Genomic DNA, 16,647 nt, shown 5'->3' with positions numbered 1-16,647 from the left:
TTTAGTTTGCCTTGGTCTGTTGCAGTTATTGTCTTTATGCTTTTTGGTTTCTTTTGTTGATTAATAATTTTTGCAGAAAAACTTCCAGTACCCATTGGTTTACAGAAAATGGATATGTCTTCTGTGTTCTTCACTATTGCATTCACAGGTTTTTTGTTAGTCATTTTCTGTTTCTTTTTAGCAGGTTTTGCTATGGCATGGTAGAAACCTCATCATTTATCATGTTTGAGTTTGCCCTCTGCGTAACGTCTATTCATTGTTATCAGCCGCGGAAGGAGTGACACATTTATCTGCGCACCATGGATTCTCAACATGCATCTGCCTGTCCATCACATGTGTCTCTTTTGTCAAAACATAAGAATTGCTCACAGTCATTCTCAATAATCATGACTTGCAGGGTCGTAATCATCATGCACAGCTATGTTTAAGACTTGATTTCTTTTATCACTGCTAGCAGATTTAAGCCGTTTGTGTCTTAAGCATTCCTCATATAACTCTGATCCTCATGTTATTTTCCAATTGGTCAAAACTCTTTTTTTCTTGATTCTGCAATATTTTTTCCACTAGAATCATTTGTGTTTGTATTTTATTATTCATTATTTCATAAAGTTTTGACATGGAAGTTAGCGCTAGATTCATAGCTGTCAATGTCCGTTCCAGTAGACCAACCGATGAAGTTATCGTCTGTTCTGAAGGGAACAACTTTCACATGGAGTAGGTATTTTTTGATTTTTGGATTGGGCAATTGATATAGATAAAGGAGATTCATTATTTAAGCCATTTCCAAACATGTCTGGTGACTGGGACAAACCTGCCTGGAACATGGCTTCTGTAATTACCTTCTCTATTTCAAGCAGGCTACAAGTTGGTCGCAACATAGGTTGTAAGATACTCGCAGGTGTAAGAGTGGAAGAGGACAACAGAGTTATCTTTCCAAGTACAGCATTAGGGTTATTGTTCTTCTCAGGTGAGTCTACAATCACCAGATCCATTGTGACTGGTACAAATGCGTCAGCTGAGGTCATAGTTACCACAATTTTCTGATTTCTACTCTGAATTACCTCGGTAAGCTGACTTTTACATGTTGTTGGTTGCATTATTGTTTGTTCAGAGCTGGCTGATATGGTAATTGTTTCCATAGTTATGTCACTGACATCTGAAAGAGGTGCTGGCTCACTTTATCCACTATGCTCCTCTGAGCTTGAGTGCTACATATTTTCTCGTGCACATTATTTATAGCCAACTTGGCCATTTCCACAGGACAGAAGCTTTGGATATCTGTAGTTGATATGCGGCGTCTACTGCGTGGAATGGCAGTTTCATCTTTATCACGTGGGTCAATAGCTTTTTTTAAAGGAGTTCGCTTCATGTGTTCCACTAACTGTAACCTTGCCATTCTGGAACTCCTATCTGTTTTTAATGTGTAACGCAGGTATGTCTCGGCCGACGAATACAATTATATCGGTGAGTGAAGTTCTTTCAAAACAAATTTAATAAGTTGCGTAAGCATGTGATCTGTGTGCGTTTGCAAATAATAATGGAAAGTAAAATGAACGAAAGTAAAGAAAAAAGAAAATTTTAAAAAGCAAGTAAAATAGAACAAAGAATGTTTTTGTGAATGTATATCAGATAAAATACCAACCTCTGATTGCACTGAGTGGACGTTTCACATTTAAGGAAAATCCTGTAATCCTGTAAACCTCATCAACCGAGGAGAGAAGGTAAAAATGTTCCGTTGCCACCCGCCCTACAGCCCTAGACAGCCACAAACAGCCCTTATTCAAACAGGGCTTGCGCAAATGAGCACGTTCCGGTGTTATATGCAGAGGCGAAGACAGGGCAGGGCCTGAGCGGACAAGGCCCACCCACAATCTGTAAATACCCACAAAGTAGCACTGTGTGAACATTTACAGATGTTAATGTCTGTGCTCTGGGCCCAACTAAATTAGCTTCAGACCCCACTTGTTAGACAATCCTGTCTACGCCCCTGGTTATATGGGATTATCGGTAATGAAGGGATGGCCCAAACAGATAGCATTAAACAAAAAAACACCAATAAAACAAAGAAAAACACATAAATTTCACTCTGTGAAAGTCCGGTTTCATTTTGAGGTTAAGTCCTTTGTAGTTTGTTAGGCTCGGTATAATGATCGTACCGTTTTTCTTCAAAGTTCAAGAGTTCTTGACAACGTTGGAAAGATTCCGGCAGCCACAGACAGCCCTTATCCAAACAGGGCTTTCCCAAACGCACGCGCGCAAATGCGCAGGTTCCCGTGTTATATGGGATTATGGGTAATGATGGGGCAGCCCAAACAGATAGAATTAAACGAACACCGTTTTTCTTCAAAGTTCAAGAGTTCTTGATAACGTTGGAAAGATTCCTGCAGCCACACAGCCACAGACAGCCCTTATCCAAACAGGGCTTTCCCAAACATGGCTTTCATTTTTAAAGATGGCTGTGGCCATAAATCAACTGGGTACTGTGACAAATAGAGGGTATTTGTCCTTTCTCGCCAAGGGAAGCCACCCCTTTAAGGCTAGGGAGGTGAGTCCGCTCCGCCAGACCCTCCCTAGGGGTCTGGGCAAGTGGGACCTCATTTGGAGTGACTCCCTCTTAGGGGACAAGGACTCTCATTCCCACAAGAAACTCTCTAGGCCAACCACCTTTTCAGCATATATGGACTGCTTTCTTTATTGAATACAATGCCCTCTCCTATTTGGCTTCGGGCAATGTTGAATCAAACACGCCATCTGCAATAAAAGGGAATCCCTCCATCAGGAGAGCTTTGTATGTAAGCAGGAAGAGTGTATCACAGAGGAAGAGAGTATGGTGCGCATTGATTTAACCTCTGATGTAATTACGCATTGGAGAGGTGGAACTGGGTGAAGCCGTGGAGCCCACAGCAATTCAAAGGTCGGAGAAAGCCAGTTTGAGATGCCAGAGGCCTGTCGAGGCAGACAACTGAGAAACCGGGTGATGAGAACAGTCCGACGTGGGGCGTGACTACGCAGCCCATCTAACAATGCCAATGTTACGCTCACCTGGGCCCCACAGGGGTGTCGATCGGACCCGGACAGCTGCGGTCTCCTTCAACCTGATGCGTAGTGCAGAGACGACTGTCTGCTGGACCCGAAGAAGTATTTTCCTGCAAGTGGAGACAGGGATTAGCCACCTGTGGGTTTTAGTGATGGCCTCCCAACTGTTCCCGCTCTCCCCCACTAATCACCTGCGATATCCCCTTAGTAACCTCATCTTATGTTCGTAAAAGATGAGCTCTCCATCCTGCGTGTCTTGCAGGGGCGCGTAGATACCAGTTACTTCACTGGTTTGAAGGCGTTGGGAGAGTTCCGGTAAGTATTGACTCTGAAGTCCCTGGCAGGATTGGTAAGTATCAAGTTCAAAGAGTTCAATGTGCCCGATGTCTCTTATCCCCTTCCTTCCTTAAGTTGCAACTGAGTTTGTGAGAAGAAGGTCTCGTAGCTGCTGCTGGCGTTCAGGTAAAAGTCTGTGTTACCCAACGCTGTCCGGTAACTATTGCATGCGTTAACGTGTTGTTTTTCTCCCTCTCTACAGATGCGGCATATGAAAATGTGGAGAGTTATGGAATAATACCGCCGGTGGTAAGTCTATGGTGGTAAGAGGTTTGTATTTGTTGATTCCCTTGGCTCACCTTGTTTTTTCTTATGTCCCCTAGGTGCCGGATTACGGCGAAGAAATGATGGAGACAGTGCCGGATCGAAAGATGCTGTGAGAACTGGTGAGTATGGCGCCGTGCTGGAGCTGGCGAAGCGACGCGTGCAGGACTGATGTACTTTCCAGGTCCGGAGATGAAATGGTTCCGGAATTAGGTGAGGAATTTGAAATAAGTTTGTTTTCTAACCTTGTCCTTTTCTTCTTCTTTATTCTAGGAGCTCCGCATTCGAGGCGGGCGTGGCAGAAGACTGGATGCTGGCTGCAGGCACGCGGGCGTGGCAGAAGACTGGATGCTGGCTGTAGGCACGGTGAGCGTCACGCTGCTGGATGCAGAATAACGCGAAGCATGTGCTGCTGTTCGGGTGTGGTTTAAATAGCCTCCAAAGTAGTTCCAGGTAAGAAGTTCCCTAGAGCCATGCCCGAGTAAAAAATAGTCCCTGTAACAAAATAGTCCCATCCAGGCCTCATGTAGGCTTGGACTCTTTTGCAGCATGGTCTGCATCAGGTAAGTAAAGTCTATGAGCCTGGCGCCTATGGTGCCAGGACTGATTTCTATGATGAGCCTGACGCCTAAGGTGCCAGGACTGAACCCAGACAGCCCCTAGCCGGGGCTGCTGAGGTTTAAGCAAATGTCTGGATGCCTGCTCCCAGATTTGAGGGCCTTGATCCTGATGCCCGGGGGTAGGCATCATGACAGCACTCCCCCCCCCCCCAAGGCCCCTCCTAGAGTTGTTCTTCCCCCTGGCCCCGGTTTGTCTGGGAAGTTCCGATGGAATCTTTTCACCAACCGAGGCGCATGAACGTGGTCGCTAGGCTCCCATGATCTTTCTTGTGGTCCGTAGCCCTCCCAATCGATCAAATAAAAAAGTTTTGATTTAATCATCTTGGAGTCCAGGATATTTTGTACCTTGAATTCAGGTTCTCCATCTATCAAGATGGGGTCTGGTGGTTTGGTTAATCTTGTCCCTGGTTGAACTGGTTTTAGAAGTGAAACATGAAAGACCGGATGAATTTGCATATTAGAGGGTAATTCCAATTTGACGGCCACCGGGTTGATAATGGCCTTAATGGTGTAAGGTCCCAAATATCTAGGATTAAAAGTCTGAGTTCCCTTCCGAGGTATATGTTTTGTAGCCAGCCAAACTTCATCCCCAATCTGGTATTGTGGAGTTTCACTTCTATGTTGATCAGCATTTTTCTTGTATTTCTCTTTTGCTTGTTTCAAATGTTCTGTGGCTTCCTTAAAGGCTTGTTTAATAGTAGAATGCAAATGACTAACTGCGGGCATTTCTAAGTGCTGAGGCGAATCGAGTTCTGAGGTTTGAGGGTGATGTCCATATATGGTATAAAAAGGGCTTTGTCCGGTTCATGAATGTACAGAGTTATTGTATGCGTACTCGGAAATCCATAAAATATCTTTCCAATTGCTTTCGGTCTGGTGTAGCATGCAGCGTAGGTACTGTTCAAGGGTCTGGTTGGTCCCTTCCGTCTGACCATCCGTCTGGGGATGGTGACTTGTTGATAGCCTCACGTCGATTTGTGCCAGTTGACAACATTTCTTCAAAAAATGCGAGATAAATTGACTACCTCGGTCAGAAACCAATACGGAAGGGAATCCGTGTAATCGAACAATGTTTTCGAGGAACTCCTTGGCCAGAATCGAAGCAGAAGGTAACCCCTTTAAAGGAATAAAGTGGGCCATCTTAGAAAAAAGATCCACAATAACTAGGATGGTGTTAAATCCATTACATGGAGGTAGATCTGTAATAAAGTCTAAAGACAAGGTGTGCCATGGTGTAGGTGGAATATCCAAAGGTTGTAAAGGGCCAGCAGGTTTTTTCTTCTGGCTTTTGTTTTGGGCGCAAATGCCACAAGACATCACAAATGACTTTACATCTTTTGGCCAAGTGGCCCACCAGAACTGTCTCTTAATTTTCGCTTCAGTTTTTGCGATACCTGGGTTCCCTTCCATCAGGGTGTCATGGTAATTGGAGATGACTAGTTCTTGTATTTCCTTGTGTGGTAGAAATAGTCATCCTTGATAAGTAAGGTAGGTCATTGACGACTGAGTAGTCCGGGCCTTTCTTTACCCAGTCCTGCAGGGTTGCTGGATCGAAGTGTTGTTGGATTTTTGAATGAATATCTTCTAGTGTCTGTAGAGTAGTTATGCCAAGAATTATTTGCTCGGGAATTATTGGCACCGGTTCCGGGTTTGCATATGCTTCTCCCATCTCTATTCGGGATAAGGCATCTGCTTTGCCATTTTTGCGGCCTGGTCTATAAGTGATCACGAAATCGAATTCGGCAAAGAACAATGCCCATCAAAGTTGTCGCGATGATTGGGCTTTGGCTGTTTTAAAATACTGCAGGTTCCGGTGATCAGTGATTACGGTAATAGTATGTCTGGCACCAAGAAGATAGTGCCGCCAAGCCTTAAAGGCGGATTTGATGGCTAATAGCTCTTTATCGGTAACCGCATAGTTTAACTCAGGTGCTGAGAATTTTCTGGACCAAAACGCTACTGGGTGAAGTTGACCGGTTTCAGGATCCTTCTGGGACAGGACAGCTCCCATGGCTAAACTGGATGCATCAGTTTCTACTATGTATGGAAGCTCAGGATGTGGATGCTTTAAGACGGGTGCTTTTGTGAATTTCGCTTTCAGCTCTTGGAAGGCCTTTTCAGCCTGTTCGGTCCACATGAAGCGTTTGTTTTTTCGCAAAAGTGCTGTGATGGGGTGTACAACATGGGAGAAGTCCGGAATGAATCTGCGGTAGAAATTAGCAAATCCAAGCATGCTTTGTACCCCTTTAACTGAACTGGGTGATGGCCACTTGAGAATTGCGTCCACCTTTCGAGAGTCCATTCGGACTCCTTTTGGAGTCAGGATAAATCCAAGAAATTCAACTTCCGTAGCGGGAAAAACACATTTTTCCAACTTTGCATATAACTTGTGCTGGCGTAGTTTCTCAAGGACTGCACGCACATGCTTAACATGGTCTGATTCTGAGGAGGAGTACACTAGAATATCATCTATCTATACGACGACACAGACGTCAATGAGTTCACGATGACATCGTTCATAAAATACTGGAAGGCCGCTGGTGCATTGCACAACCCGAAGGGCATCACCTGATATTAGAATAATCCGTACTTGGTGCGAAAGGCAGTATTCCATTCGTCGCCTTTCTTGACACGTACCAGATGGTATGCCCCTTGGAGATCTAACTTAGTGTAGATACAAGCATCCTTTACTTGGTCTAGTAATTCGGGGATCAGAGGCAATGGGTATCGTTTTTTTACCGTAATCTGATTTAATGCGCGGTAATCTATGCACGTTCTAAGGTCACCTTCCTTTTTTGGCACGAAGAATAAAGCTGAGGATGCAGGAGACTTGGAAGGACGAATAAAGCCATTAGCAAGGCATTGGTCCAAGTATTGCCGTAGGTGACGATTTTCAGGTTCCGTGAGGGCGTAGATTCTACTGCATGGGGGTTGTGCACCGGGTAGGAGGTTGATTTGACAATCATATGATCTGTGAGGAGGTAATGTATTGGCCTGTTCTTTTTGAAAAACATCCTGAAATTCTTGGTATTCCTGAGGTAACTGCATGATTGGGTTAACGACTGTAGCCAGGCCTTTGTTCAAAGTTTTCTCCGGGTAACAGGTGTGTGCGCAATCCGGGAAGGTTATTCTCTTCTCTCGCCAGTCTATACAAGGATTATGTGTTTCCAACCATGGCATCCCCAGTATTATCTGGAACTGTGGGGCTTTGATTAGATCAAACACAGTAGTCTCTCGATGCCCATCTTGACTCAACAGTGTCATCTCTCTAGTGGAATGAGTTACAGGCCCGAGGCAATCTCAGTTCCATCAACTGTGGTGATGACATCCGAAGTGGTCTTTTTGCAAAGAGGTAGATTCATCCTTGACACCAATTTGTGGTCCATATAATTTCCTACGGCCCCGCTATCTATGTATGCCCTTACTGCGTGCATACGTGATGGACAGGGATCGAGTAGGACCATTGGGATGATCAGATGCGAGGTCTGAGTGTCCTTCTTTAAGCTCGGCAAGCGGACCTCTACGCTTGTCGGGCATGGTCGTTTCCTGAATCAGGCTCTATGTGGCTTTTATCAGCACTCCTACCACCTTCTTGGGTGGTTTTGTAGGGCAATCCCGTAAAAAATGTCCTGACGTTCCACAGTACAGACACAACTGCATCTGTCTTCTTTCTCCTTCCTTTTGAATTAAGGGTCCTTTAACCCCCCCGATCTGCATAGGTCCAGATGCATCTGTTCCTTTGGGGGCAACGTTGGGTTTAACCAATACCCGGTTCTCGAACTTAGCTCGATCAGTCTTTCGGTTCTGAAGTCGGTGGTCTAGCTGGACCACTAAGTCTATAAATCCTGTGCAATCCTGAGGTGTGTTCACAACTTGAGCCAAGACATCTTGGAGTTCTCCACGATGTATTTCGTTTTTCCTCCGGCCACCCGGTTTCCACCACCAACCTATTGAAGGTTGCAATATAGATTAGCAGATCCTGGTTACCTTATCGTAAGGATAAAAGTTAGTTGTCCAGGGTTTGTCCCTGTGAGTGTCTGGCAAATAGTTTTTCCATGCTCCTTTGAAAACCCTGAAAATCCCGGAGAAGAGGATCATCTTGGTTGACTAATGGAATGGACCAATCCGCTGCGCTGCCACTAAGATATGACAATACAAAAGCTACTTTGGCTTGGTCATTTGGAAATGCTCCCGGTCTGCATAAAAAGTGCAAGCAGCATTGGGTCATAAACACGGCGAACCTTTTGGGGTCCCCAGCAAAGCGTTCGGGTGGAGCTAACGGAATATTTCCTGGTAAAACCACTTGCACTGGATTGCTTGATGAAACGGGGGTTGGGTTTCCCCCATATCCAGGTAGGGGCGTTTGCCCAGCTTGGTTTTGCAGTAGTTGCCTAGCCAGATCATCCGTGCGCTCCTTTGAGACAATCCGTTCTCTCCTGAGGGCATTAGTCTCTTGGCGAGCAGCATGTACTTCCGCCTTAAGTTCCCCCAATAATTGGGCCAGTTGGTCGGTTTCTGAGATTTCCATAACACCCGGTTGGGTATTTGTAGAGAGGCTTCGCGTTCTGTTACACTCACCTGGACCCAACAGGGGTGTCGATCGGACCCGGACAGCTGCGGTCTCCTTCAACGTGATGCGTAGTGCAGAGATAACTGTCTGGACTGGCCCGCCTAGTCTTGTCTGCTGGACCCGAAGAAGTATTTTCCTGCAAGGGGAGACAGGGATTAACCACCTGTGGGTTTTAGTGATGGCCTCCCAACTGTTCTCGCTCTCCCCCACTAATCACCTCTGATATCCCCTTAGTAACCTCACCTTATGTTCGTAAAAGATGAGCTCTCCATCCTGCGTGTCTTGCAGGGGCGCGTAGATACAAGTTACTTCACTGGTTTGAAGGCGTTGGGAGAGTTCCGGTAAGTATTGACTCTGAAGTCCCTGGCGGATTGGTTAGTATCAAGTTCAAAGAGTTCAATGTGCCCGATGTTCACTCTTGTCCCCTTCCTTCCTTAAGTTGCAACTGAGTTCGTGAGAAGAAGGTCTCGTAGCTGCTGCTGGCGTTCAGGTAAGAGTCTGTGTTACCCAACGCTGTCCGGTAACTATTGCATGCGTTAACGTGTTGTTTTTCTCCCTCTTTACAGATGCGGCATATGAAAATGTGGAGAGTTATGGAATAATACCGCCGGTGGTAAGTCTATGGTGGTGAGAGGTTGTATTTGTTGATTCCCTTGACTCACCTTGTTTTTTCTTGTGTCCCCTAGGTGCCGGATTACGGCGAAGAAATGATGGAGACAGTGCCAGATCGAAAGATGCTGTGAGAACTGGTGAGTATGGCGCTGTGCTGGAGCTGGCGAAGCGACGCGTGCAGGACTGATGTACTTTCCAGGTCCAGAGATTAAATGGTTCCGGAATTAGGTGAGGAATTTGAAAGTTTGTTTTCTAACCTTGTCCTTTTCTTCTTCTTTATTCTAGGAGCTCCGGATTCGAGGCGGGCGTGGCAGAAGACTGGATGCTGGCTGCAGGCACGCGGGCGTGGCAGAAGACTGGATGCTGGCTGCAGGCACGGTGAGCGTCACGCTGCTGGATGCAGAATAACGCGAAGCATGTGCTGCTGTTCGGGTGTGGTTTAAATAGCCTCCAAAGTAGTTCCAGGTAAGAAGTTCCCTAGAGCCACGCCCGAGTAAAAAATAGTCCCTGTAACAAAATAGTCCCATCCAGGCCTCATGTAGGCTTGGACTATTTTGCAGCATGGTCTGCATCAGGTAAGTAAAGTCTATGAGCCTGGCGCCTATGGCACCAGGACTGATTACTACGATGAGCAGCGCCAGGACTGAACCCAGACAGCCCCTAGCCGGGGCTGCTGAGGTTTAAACAAATGTCTGGATGCCTGCTCCCGGAGCTGAGGTCCTTGGTCCTGATGCCCGGGGGTAGGCATCATGACAGTTAAGCCCAGTGCAGCCGGTAGCACTGAAAGCTCCCATCTACCAACCGCAGCCTCCTACAGAGATGCTGATAGTGGAACCTTTGCGAAGCCCGAGACCTGGAAGCAAGAAAATGAAACCACATACCCAAGCAAGTGCCAAGCCCCGTAAGGTCACCCTTCATGAACAAAGGTACTCGGGTGAACGGGAGAAAAGGTAGGCTGCTGGGACAATGTGGTATGCACAGAGAAACTTGAGCAGGCAATGAGGTGGACATTCAAACAGTAACCCAACATCACTAGACACATGAGGAAAGGGTAAAGAACTTGATAAATAGGGCTGAATGTGAAGAGAGAAAGTGGAAATGAATATCCTGGAAAAGGAGGAAAAAGCCACAAAAAAAAATTGTTGAAGAATGGGGAGAACACTCCCTAAGAAAGTGTAATAAGTACTGTGAATTAAGATGAAAACATAATAGACCTCCGAAAGGTTGGATATCAAGAATGTGAGAGACATAAAATAAAAAGGAAGAGTCTGAGAGAATGTCTCAAGAAGAACCGTTATAAGTATAACATTGTTGAGAAACCAGAAGCCAAGAACATTTGGGAGGAGCTAAACAAGCTCCTGGATAAAACCACAAGAGATTGTCAGAGGAGGAGATCAGTACAAGAAATATATTTCAAAAGAGAGACAGTTGCATATGGTAGATCTATCTGGCCCAAGATCAACCCTATGAGAAAGCGGCAAGAGAGAAGGCAAAAAGGGGGACAACCAGAAGGCGTTTGGTCAACTTTAGTTGTTATTAGTGGTAGGGTCAGTTAGAGTGAGGTTTGCACTGAGGGCATTTACTTTGGACTTCCTGATGACAGATGAGCACCTTTACTTTCTTTAGTTGGATAGGGAAATCCCTATAGCGATAGGGAGAGATAGGCCGTTTCTTTATAATTTCATTAAATTGATGCTCTGCGTTTCCCTAATATGTAATGTGATCAGGGCTTTTCTGGTGTTGTGTAAATTACCTGAGACGTGGCACCTTAGTACAATCATCCCTTTATTCAAGAACGGTTGTTCTTGAATAAAGCTGTTACCGCCCCAAATCCCTAAGCGATGTTTAATTGAAGATACTGGGGAAAATTAATCCACAAAAATGTTATGGAGTGAGTGGAGGAAGCGAACATCCTACCAGCTATGCAGCTGGGTTTTCTTTCTGGTGCGGGGGAAGAGAAGCAATGTCTCAATTTATCGCTCCTGAATGATAAAGAGAAAAAAAAGGCATTTTTAGCATTCATTGACCTCTCAATGGCGTTCAACAAGGTTGATAGATTGATGCTATAGTTGCATATCGACCCTGATCAACTTTTTTTTGGGTCCACTATATTCACGTATGGAAGCCTTTGTAAGATATGGTCATGCAGAGGAATGGACATCCATTGTTCCCATTAAGCAAGGTGTAAGGCTAGGCTGTGTAATTTCTCCTTTACTTTTTCATATGTACTTGAATGAGCAGGATGCTCTTTTGATAGATGCCACTTTAGATGTTCCGCATGTCAATTAACAATTCATCCAATTTTTTGCCTATGTGGAAGATGTAGTTCTTATAGGAAGGACAGACATGGCACTGCAAAAACTGCTGTCAAAGTATGTTGATTTTATGATCACTAAGAATATGGTGGTCAATAAGAGTAAATCATAAATTATGGTCTAAAGCAGAAAGTAAATAAATAAGGTCCCATCATTTTATGTGGGGTCCGAAGCTTGAAGACTGAAGAAAGTGTACATCGAGGTGTGAAATTTACAGACCAGGATCTTTGACATTCTCAAATTGACTTTGTGGCTAGTAGGTTGAAGCAATCGAATGTAGGTATTTTACATTTCTATACTGCCTATGGTAGTCATATAGTTCATCCAGCAATCAAAGTGTACGAAACTAAATCTCTAGTTATTGGTCCCTAAGGGGCTGGTGTATGGGGCTTAAGTTATCTTAATTCATTATCAATAATCGAAAGGACATTTTTGAATGGTGTACTAGGAGTAGCTTTGTCCACAGCTGATGAACTAGTATACTAGGAAACTAAGTTGACTCCTGTTGCAGTGATTTTGCAGTTGAGCCCAGCTCGGTTATGGGTCAGGATTTGGGCCAGTGAGATAACTCAGCTGAATAAACACATTTTAAATGACATACTACAACTTGACAAAGTGCTAAATATCCCATGCATAACCAGTGTGAAGAGTTCTGTAGAGACTCTTGGCTTAGGTCACTATTTTTGAAACCCACCATCGATCAAAGATGCCTTGCTCTGTTTCAATAAAAAGGCTGTGAAAAATGCATATGCACATTGTTTTCTTCAGTTAGAGAGCAAATCTACTGTTAGAACTTACTTTCCATATTTGATATCTGCACCTTATGGATCTAATTATTTTGTCTTTTATAGAAATAACCATGCAAGGAAATGAATTACGCATTTGCGTTTTCCTCAATTGCCATTATACACGTATATTCAAATTTGGAGAAAGAAGCAGCCCCTTGTTTGTAAATTTGACAAAGGGGCACATTATAAGTTTTCCGGTACCTTGATGGTAAATACAGCAGGATACCGGCAAACTGTATTACCGTTACCGGCACTAATCTACCAATTTGAGAAAGTATACCCCAGCATATTTTTGTCTGCCTTTCCTTTTGTATATTAAAAGTTATAATATATTGCTTCTTCCCCTAGAGGATAGGAGTATCATTACCTTTGCCTTGCTATCCCACGTCCATTTCCCACAGAGGTGCACAAAGGTGAACCAGAGCTCAGGGAAGCGGGGTTGCTTGAGAGGTAAGTGTCCGAAAAGTGTATTGCTGTGCCCATGTACACCTGTCTCCCAATAAATGTCTTGGAATGATTGTGCTGCTAGTAACCTCAACATTTCAAGCATGCTTATAAAAGTGTTTCACTTTTTGTTGAGCACGTATTCTGATTTATCCCAACAAATGAGTATAACAAAGCAGATGTGGGCAAGTTGATCTCCAAACAAAACAAAAAGAGCTCTGAATAAAATTACTCTCATGTATCCTCACACACCGTCTTGGGGTCCCTCCCCATTGGACTCTTTCAGAAAAGTCTCAGTTTGTAGGAATTGTAGCTTCCCTGGTGGTGTTCTTGTGCAAGTAGAAGATTGTGCGGAGGCCTCCTCTTCCCAGATCTCAAGTCTCCACTGATCCCGATGGTTGTTCTGTAGTCACAAACGGGCCTGGCCTTAAATTCATGTCCAGAGCCGTAGACAGACAAGAGACAACCCTAGACTACCTAGTGGGTGCCTTCTGGGGCTCTATATGTCTCTCTCACTCAGGATCTTGGGACTCTGGCTCCCCAAGTTAAACTGCCTCGCCTTATTGAAATCTTGTTTTGAGCTCCGACCCAAGGTCCTCTTCTCTAATGTCTCTTTCCCTTTCATAAGCTGTTCTGTCTCCTGTTGCACCTCCTTGTGATTATGCCAGGTGCTATTTCCTACATCTCCCTTACGTACACACCCGGCAAGCATGTGGCACATGATTCCCTCACTTTTCCTCTCCTCAGCTCTTCGTTCCCCATCCTACTCTTTCCCTCTTCTTCTGACCCTCTCACTTTTCTATCTTACTACTTCCTTCTTAAATACTTCTCTTTTAAGCACACCTAGTCAATATCTTCTCCTTGAATCCCTCACCATCACCTCCTTAGCTTCTCTTAATGGTGCCTCCTTGGCTTCTCTCCCCATCTAATCCTGGATTCCTCACTTCTCCTCCTCCTTAGACTCTCTCTCCACCTCCTTCAATCATCTTGCAACCTCCTGCTGAATTAATGTTACCTTCTCCGCCTGATAAGGTACCTCTAGTGCCACTTTCACTTCTTGGCCTCCTTAGTCGCTCTAGCCCCACCTTCCTGGGTATTTCTCTCCAGACTCGTTCGTCTGTCTCTTCAGTCCTTGGGTATTCCCCTCCCCAGCCCTCTGGATCTTCCTCTCCCAAGCCTCTAGGAGCTTCCTTTTTCCAGCCACTGGGTCTCTCCTTCAGCCTCCCACCTCTTGCTTAACCAAGCCTCCTGGGCCCTCCTCTCCCCAGCCTCCTAGGTTTTCAACTCCCCAACCTCCTGGGTCTGCCTTCCCCTGCCTCTTCAGTCTACCTCACCTCATTCCCCAGGATATTTCTTTCCCCAGTGTGCTGCGTCTCTCCTCCTGCCTCCTATTTCCTCCTTCGCACAGCCTCTTGGGCCATCCATTTGCCAGCCTCCTCGGTCTTTCCTCTGGCCCTACGTCTCCTGCTCCAAATGCAGTCTTCACCTGCTCTCTACAAATAAGCTCCCTTTCTTGACTCCCAAAGCATTGTGCCACAGGTCCTTCCTTTTATAGGCACCTGACCCCACCTTACAGCCCCTCCTTGGTCCAAAGGAACTCAGGTTTGTCTCCCTGTGCATCTGGAAAGGAGGTGGGCTGATGGGTCCTGTACCAGGGGATGGTTTACAGTTTTGATGTGGGACTTGAGACCTTATGGGTGGCCCTGGCCCTGATTTTTACACCAGGATCCCACCCACACAGTGGACTTTCTTAGCCTAACTTCACCTTAGTTGTATGAGTGCAGCGACCGTGAGGTACCTGGTTTACTGCCTGAACAGTTCACGTCTCACTCTTATCCCTATAGATGCTAACGTGATTTTTGAACCCCAGCCTGGGAAGCAGACGGTGCAGACACTGCCAACTCTGCGGCCCATTCCCTCCTTGCCTCCCTTAAAGGTACAGGAGTTTGTAAGGAGGCATGGCGTGAGTAGCCAGGGGAGCCTCCCAATGCAACCCCTGGGCCCGCCATCACATAGATTGTTGTGGCCCGCTTGGCAAACTCATCATTCACCATTAAGGTCAGGCAGGGGACTTCCTCACATTACCTGTTGTAGCACACTTCTGAACAGATACAGGAATAGGTATGATCTGAACAGTGTACACACTTGTAACATTAAGACACAAAGGAGAATCGGAAGGTTTAGCAAATAAGTAAACTGGTGGAAAGTGTCCCTGCCACGTGCACAGGAAATGATGGTGCAACGTTTTCACAATTTAAACTACTACTGATTAAGTTAATTTCAGCTGAGCTACTGCCCTATGAGTTGCAGGGTTAAAGTTCTATTGCTGTCACACATGTTCCAGAGTCCAACTAGTAACATTCGCATAATCAATGCTTATCACAAGAAGTAGTGATAGTACACATTTGGTAGCATGGATTCATCTCACACTGTTTCTAGAAGAGTGACACAGGAGTAGACTACTGGCACTAGGATTAGACACACGAGTTAGCCTTTTCACATGCAAATCTATTTTCTAACTGCCACCGTACAATTAGATGTGCAAGTTGCAAACAAAATGTGTGGGGTCATGCACCGAAATGTTCTAAAATGTGTTTTATTTAACAAATGCAAATAACCTCAGCAACGGAAAGGCAGCTGTCATCGGAGCCCTGGAACGTTATGTTGCATGCAGGTGAGTTTGAGTGAGGTCAGTGTAAGATTCTGCACTGCACAGAATACGTGTCTTTAGGCGCAGGTGCTTGTGTAGATGGTTAATTGTTATGCTTGCAAACCTTGCACCTGGATAGGCGAGCCATATTTGCTGTGAATGTAACATGAACCTTTCTTGTTATACACGATAGTACGCCACTGTTTTCATAAAATAAATGCACGTTGGAAATATTACTGCAGAGACAGATTTCTGATTATTAATATAAATGTGAACCGATGGTTACCATGTAGTGCTCTGCCAGCCCTCATGCAAGTGTGTACTCTGAGTAGGGTGTATTTTAGGATGCACTGTGTTTATTTGAGGTGGGGACTGTGCTTCGAACAAATATCGCATCAAAGACCATGTATGGGAAGTGGAGCATTCCCATTTCGTGGTGTTTTACAATGGGCTGGTGGTATGTGAGAAGTTGGGAACATCAAATGTGGACAATACAGACAGACCCTGTAGATAACTGCAGAGATCAGCGACGTCATTTCACCGAATTGCTAGAGGTAGCGGAAGTGACATCACACGACCCATGGCCACTGATTTGACCCCACCCCAAAGTGACATTACGGGAAGCGATGGAACACCACCTTTCTCCACGTGACAAACCAGGAAGTGGCATCACATGACTTTGTTCTTAGGTACACTACGAAAAATATGGTTAAGATATCACTGTAATGTGATATACATTTCATACAAGAATGGATCACCATATGTATTGTTAATATCAGTGTGTTAAGGCCCATATTACCAAATTACTGTGAATGCAAGCAGACGTCCAAGGCCAAATGATAATGATGTGTTATTATATAGCACTTACGCTTACACGCTTTATATATGATATGATATGATCGTTTATTTATATAGCGCCTATACACAAAGTGTTTCAAAGCGCTTCAAGGCAAGGGAGGGAACAAGGGAAAATACAACCACATTCTTACAGGCCATGAACAGTAAGGATGTG

General features: G+C 45.0%; 1 protein-coding gene across 1 annotated transcript in view; it reads left to right on the top strand.

Annotated features, from left to right (window-relative positions):
- Positions 1 to 16,647, top strand: part of MTTP (microsomal triglyceride transfer protein) — a 627,046-nt gene that overhangs the window by 66,808 nt on the left and 543,591 nt on the right. The window contains exon 2 of the mRNA XM_069630722.1: positions 12,890 to 12,991. The gene's annotated coding sequence lies outside the window, so the exon portion shown is untranslated. The remainder of the gene's footprint in view (positions 1 to 12,889; positions 12,992 to 16,647) is intronic.

This window comes from Ambystoma mexicanum, chromosome 6q (genome assembly GCF_040938575.1).
Source record: "Ambystoma mexicanum isolate Mex_15411 chromosome 6q, UKY_AmexF1_1, whole genome shotgun sequence".
Lineage (NCBI taxonomy): Eukaryota > Metazoa > Chordata > Amphibia > Caudata > Ambystomatidae > Ambystoma > Ambystoma mexicanum.
The sequence above is the reverse complement of the archived record's forward strand: the minus strand, read 5'-3'. Positions and strand labels throughout refer to the sequence as shown.